The 6,752-nt window shown below is 41.1% G+C and overlaps 1 long non-coding RNA gene across 2 annotated transcripts; it reads right to left on the bottom strand.

Annotated features, from left to right (window-relative positions):
• Positions 1-1,170: 1,170 nt before the first annotated feature.
• On the bottom strand, positions 1,171-6,652 carry LOC128145235 (uncharacterized). Of its 2 annotated transcripts, none has more exons than XR_008236394.1 (2): positions 6,602-6,652; positions 1,171-6,174 (listed from the first exon to the last, which is right to left on the bottom strand). It is a non-coding gene; the product is annotated as an uncharacterized LOC128145235 (long non-coding RNA). The 2 variants fall into 2 exon arrangements; XR_008236393.1 differs by lacking the exon at positions 6,602-6,652 and adding an exon at positions 6,451-6,557.
• Positions 6,653-6,752: the final 100 nt, after the last annotated feature.

Here is a 6,752-nt window from a genome sequence, read left to right as displayed (position 1 = left end):
TGCAAAATCTCATTGCTGCATACAACAGTCCGTAGTGCCAAGGCTGCAGAAGGACATGGTATTACAAGCACTGAAGTCATATTGCGCACAGTCCTTGAGAACCACCAACTTTGTCTCGTGCTCTGCTCTGACCTTAGATTATCATTAGACCTTTACAATATTCACAGATGTCACAGGCTGCTGGGAGTTTAGTACTTTACTGATTATTGTCCTGAGGTGGGAGATTGGAACAGGGAATGCAGTCACAGATGTCTTCAGAGTAAAGCGTTAGCTTCTCGGGAATTGAGGGAACTATTTCAATGAAGTGTTGCAGCACAAGCTGTGGTTTAAAAAATGTCTTGGCCTCAACTCTCCCTGAACTACCAGCGTTCTTCAAGAACCCCACCTTTCCTCTACAAGTGGTGCTGCTGACTTACTTACAGAACTACTCCAGCTGTAAGGTGTCATGCAGTACTAGCAAGATAATCATAAACTGGAAATCAATGATCAAGACATTTTTAACTATTTAATTATGGGGGTCTACCTTAAAGCTTCCTTTTCAAGGTCCAGGAAGTTACATGCTTTGTCCAGTGACTTGAGATAAAATCTTCCATTAACTACCTAGCAACACATGCAGGTCATAAATTACGTTAATCTCTGGCTACTAACCCACTCTATGTACTATGACACCACTGCAGCCTGTGTGCAGATGTCTCTACAACGAGAGTTGGTTGTGCTGTAGTTGGGCACGCTCACATTAACTTTTATCTAGCTAGAAACAGCAACAGAAATAATACAGACCCAGCAGCACACACTTCATCACTGTACAAACCTGCAGAAAACCCTGCATATATATACACGTACACACGCATGACGTTTGTGAACCCTCACTAAAACCGACAGTGCTATGTTTTTATGACTGTTAAATTGCATGCTAGCTAGATTAAACTTGGTTTGGTTATGCCCCATCATTTACTGAGTAAAGATACTGTAAGTGCTAGCTCAATAGATTGAATGCTAACAGTGTTTTCCATACATCTTATGCCCTACTAAAGTAGTCTTACTGCTGCCCCAAAATATTTCAGTAGGGCTGAAACTAAACATTCCATAGAGGGCTGTAAAATACAATCAAAACAATCACAGAATGAGATATATTGTATTTCAGTTAATGAGTAGGAAATCTCCCAAATATCATGTAAATATTTGGTTTTTATTCGTATCCTGCAGCACTGTTCCAACTTTCTGTAGTATTACAGAGCACGGTTTGAAAATAATTTTCTATTATACTTATGTATCTTTCCAGCAATATAGCAACAGATAGCAAAAGGAAGTATTTGCATCACAGTCAAAACACACTGCTCCTCCCCTCTGGAACAAACCACACAGCTCTAACACCCTTTACGTCTCTCTTGCCCAACAGATACGACTAGGAAAGCAAGAAAAAATGTAAGAAACATTTGATCCTCAGCGAGTAGTGCTTTCTGTATGTTGCACCGAACTCTTACGCATTCCCATAAGTACAGGTATTTCATTTCTACAGATTGGGTTTTTCTGACCCAATCATTCTGACTGCTCTTACTAGCAACCTTATCTGATGTGATGTGGTAATCTGCTATCTGCCCATATTCCTGTTCACAGGATAAGCTGGCACTGAGCAATGACTGGGCCACTGACAGTATGGGATGACGAGTTTAGACAAGCAATCGGTACAATTCAAAAGTACTATCTCCCTTTCAAATGTCACACCTCAGTGAAAAATCTGGAAGCTGGAAATACCGCCCTGATACTACTAGATCCGATTACAGGAATCATGGCAAAAATTTTACTGTCATCTTGAATGAACTGCAAACCACCAAATAATCCTAAGTTAAGAAAAGCACATGCAATCTTCTATTGTGATAATTTGCAAATGTATCTCTTTTATCCCTAAGAATTTCAAAATCCTTTACCAGCAACTTTACAAATCACATACTCATCAATCTAGGTATATCTATGTAACACATGCAGGCTGTAAATGGTAAAACGGACTTACACCACAGTCATTGTGTCCACTGCGGAAGTACAGCCACACCTAAGATAAAAAAGGACAGCTAATTTTACAGAATACAGTAGTCCCACACAATAGCACTGGCACAGAAGGACCAAATGACATCATTCATTTAAATTCCTGTTACCACAGGGAAACTCTAGGTATTTAGAAACTGGAATCGGCCAGAGCACCAAAGTTAATTGCAATGAAAAATACTCCCAAAGGAATCAATTATATAGATCAGCCAAAAGATAAATACAGTCTTCATGTCACTTTAGGAAAAAAAAAAAAAATCGCAAATCCTCTTTGAATTGTATTATTAAAATATTGGAACCCTAACAATGAAAATGCATGCTCGTAAAGGCATATGTGCAAGCATGTCTCTTCACTTCTCTCACACTATATATCCCGTTCAAACACTCAGAAAACACTTATGCCATGACACTTACTTTATATGTTACTACTAATGGATTCATCAGTCTTTCAGCACCAAGTAACTCTAGTGACAATGTCTATGGTAGGACTGCAGCAGTTAAGAAGACTCTGCAAAGGAACACTTGAAATTTTTCACAAGTTCTTAAGCATGCTTATGGAGAATGTGTATTTCTGTAGAATCTAGTTCTTCCAAGTCACAGGCTAGAAATCTGTAAAGCAGCAAACTTAATTATGAAAATTTCAAAGAGAAAAATGGGGACTTCTCTACAGCTTTTCTTCAAGGAGAGTGAAAGCCAACTAAAAGGTGCACACTGGCACTAGCTCTACTGCTCTTCCCAGTGTCTGCGTTGTACTGTGTCAAAAAACCATTCCCTAAACAGCAGCAGAGTTCTGTCCCCGCTTGCTAGACTCACTCACAGAACCTGAGAATACAAAGGCAAGCCTTGAAAATGTCCTGGTATATATACAGATGTGATCATAGTGTTGTATGTCTGAAGTGGAGAACACGAGACATGGAAAAGATAATAGTGAGGGATAACGCTTTCTCATTTACCGGACATACATGCACATTTACACATACACCAACAGGTTCCCCAAACTGTGTTAGGTAGCGCTTCAGAGCGTATAACAACTGACAGTTGCTTAGATCTGCATTTCATAAGGCAGAAAAGATTACATCTTAAAACAAAGTAGTAACATTTTTTGAGTGCTCTTAGGAATCTTTTCCATTTTCTCAGAGGTTTATTTTGACTTCTCAACTTCAGTATTGCTGTATTTACTCTTAAGTTTCAAGATATCTTCATTCTGAACTCAACTTCTTGATCCATGATCTGTTAAAACAATAAATACTTTATACTGTTGTCTCAGTGTCACATGGCTGACAGCAATGTGAAACGGAAAAATAACCAGGGTATGTAGTAGAGTCAAAACAGCTTTGCTGCAAAAGGAAAAGCACGAAGGGTGATGCATAGATCCAAAACGTTTTGGCTACATTTGAAATTTAGTAGATGAATTGTGCTCTAGAAATTGTTTTTAGGGCATAGAATTCACCTTAAAATGAGGAAAGGACAAGGATACATTCCTTAAAATGTAAGGAAAGAGAGAGAAGTAAGGTGGTTTCATAAACACAGGATTTATTAAAGAATAGCTAGATGGTTTGAGAAGTTTTAACTGACATATCAGGACAACAAGTTTCTATTTAATTCTGTAGGCAGAATTAAAATTGTTATAGAAAGGATATCCTTCACTGTGAGCTCCGGTTCTACAGGCTTCCACCTAAATAACTCTGCTTAGACCCTGAAGTCTGCAACTTCTTGTACACAAGTAAACTATCACAGGAGTCAGCAGGATCTGACGCTAACACAAGGCATTACCACAGGCCTACAGATTACTCTGCTTAGACTTCATCCCAAGATAATTTCCTTCCATACGGAAAATGATATGAAAAAATGGTGCCTCCTTACTCTAGACACACATTCCTGGCTTTGTATAATGACGTTAATTACTTCAAGTACAAAAAGACCAAAAAATGTTACTTCTTTTTGTAACTATGACAAATGGATTCATACTGTATTCTACTTTACGCACCATCAAATAAAACCATTAAGCAAATTTCAGTGACAAAACACACATTACTGACCACACTGTAACAGGGAGAAAGAACTCGGTTTGACTTTTTAGATTCAAGACTCAGTTCACAGTGCTTACATTGAAAAATTATGCTTTTTATTTGTAAATGGAACTAACTCAGTACAGGAACTATTCAGACAGAAAACATATGGAATACTAGAGGGCCATTTTGTCAAGATACTCTTCTGGCTGCAATTCTTAGGCACAAACATGCAGAAAATTGCTTTCTTCCAAAATAGGAAAATGGGTCTCTTAGATTGCTGTTCATAAAGAGAAAAGGGGAGCAGAAATAACTACATTTTTGTTCTGTTTAAAAATGAATGTAGCATGGAATTTAAATCCCAACCTGAGGCCTTTCAAAGATGGGTAGTAATAACTGCCATAAGCATTACATTTTAAAAAAGTCACACAAAACCCGGGGGCATTTTCATCTAGAAGTTATTACAGAACTGGATTTAACAATGAATTCCCTTCTACTTTGAGATACTGTCTGAGCTGCAAGTATTGAGATCTGGTTTTCAAATTTTCATTGCATGTATTGCATTTTTTAAAATGCAGGAAAAAAAGGGTAATGTGTTTCAGAGCCCTGTCTGATGCACTGGTTCTCACACAGCTGTCTAAGAACTGCCCTGATTACTCAGTGCCAGCTCTCCTTGTTTCCAGCTGCTAAATCCCATTAGAAGCAGCTAAAAATACATTAAATACTTTCTTAATATTACTTTTCCGTATAATCAATTGTTGTAGTTGTCATATGGATAAGAGGAGACAGAAGAACTGGATCAGCAATAAAATGAACTCCTTTCAGAGATGTGTTCAGTGAAGTTAAAACATATACAATCTTTGATTTCTGGGGTAATCAGGCACCTAATACCCATAAGGATTTTTCTCCTCAATTCTTGAGCAGAGCACTGGCTCTGCTATGATTAATTGTGAAGTTTCGAGACTGATTAATTTGCCAGTAGCACAATCCTGCTCTCAAATCTATGACTAGCTAAGGGCAGATGAAAAACACGAAGGCTCTGCAAATTTCTGTTGGAACACTCCTGCTTTGAAAATGGGATGGGTGCAGATAAATCAAGCAATTGCTAGATGATAGTCTTCCATTACAGTTCATTGCAGAGGGTTGCAGGGAAAAGCATCATTTTCAAACAAAAATAAAGGACTGGTTGCTGCTGAACTGAAATGGAGTCATGGCGCTTACTTGCATGACGCTATGCTGGCTAGCCGAGACATGTGCGTAAGAATCAACAGCTATACAAAGGGCTGTTTCTTACATTTTAAGAAAGTGAGAGACTAGATAGAGCTACTGGAACTATTCATTGGTCCAAAAGCACGCATTTATATTTGGGAATTACGGATTTTTGTTGAGGAACACGCACTTTAGCACCTTGGTATTAATTCCAGTCATAGGATAAGAATCAGTCTCTGTTAGATAACAGTACTGTTGCACCAAGATCCTGTTTACTTCTGGGTTTGCATCTTGCCTCTCCAGAAATGCTGCTCAGGCTTGGCTTGTTTCCGATGTAGGAATTAGAATACAGGAATCCCTTAATTAACTTCACGTAGCCTCTGATACAGCAACCAAGGCCTCCGCATACAGAAGATGACATGGAGAATCAGTAATGGCAACACAAGATACATGTCCCCTTCTTTCACCCCTTCATCCTGCACTTCCCACTTCTCTACCAGAGAGAGACAGAAGGTGGTTACAGGAACTCTGCATCTGCTCCGATTAATTTCAGTGCAATGGTGTTTCTGTGGCTCTGACGAACAGCGATAAGAAAGAAGAATTAAAAAAAAAGGTCTACCTAAGAGAGGTGCTAGCTGAACACAGAAAAATATTGGAACATAAAAAAAACCCGAGAAACACAAATCATGGTCTTTATCATTTGGGAGGAGATGCTTTAGACCAGCTTACACTGGCACACAAACAGAAGAACGTAACCTCAAACTACGGCCCAGTCTGTGGATGAAAAATCCATGTACACCCACTAAACCATCTGCAAGGCTCTGCCTCAACAGGAAGATTTCAGCCTCGGTTGACGTCAATGAAAAGTCCATGCTGGACCAGTCTGTATCATCACAACTGCCTGAAGTCTGTCCTGCGAGCAGAGGGACACAAAACCATTACTCGGAATGGCACAGGATGAGGAGAGCCGAGGGTAGGAGCGCAGCACACGGGCATTTTTCTGCTCACAGCTATCGCCTGCTCCGCGAGCAAGAACGTGTCCACACACCTTAACGTTCCTGTCAATATTCAGAAAAAAATAACGCCCCAAAGTTTCCATAAGGGCCCAGCCGCGCTCGGAAGGAGGGTTCTGTCAAGGGGATGCTACCTCCCACCCGCCGACCGCCCCGGTCCCCCCCCCCACGCACACCTCTCCTCCCCTCCGCCGACCCCGCTCCTGCGCGATAACGCCGGGAGACGGGCCGGCCGACCTCCAGCGAGCCCCAAAACCGGCTCCGGGAAACCTTTATTTAAACGACCTGAGGAAAAAAAAAAGATCGCGGCGTGGAGGCCAGGAGTACCGGCGGATCCCACAGCCGGCCGCCGCCTCCCCCTCACACACACAACCGCCCCGCCTCGCGCCCGCCGCCGCTCGTTACCGCGCGCGCTCCAAACCCCGCCCCCCCACCCCCCCTCCCCCTTCGCGCCGCCCAAGTCTCGCGAGGGCGGGGG

This window comes from Harpia harpyja, chromosome 8 (assembly GCF_026419915.1).
Source record: "Harpia harpyja isolate bHarHar1 chromosome 8, bHarHar1 primary haplotype, whole genome shotgun sequence".
Lineage (NCBI taxonomy): Eukaryota > Metazoa > Chordata > Aves > Accipitriformes > Accipitridae > Harpia > Harpia harpyja.
Note: the sequence above shows the minus strand (reverse complement) of the source record. Positions and strands in the feature narration are given on the sequence as shown.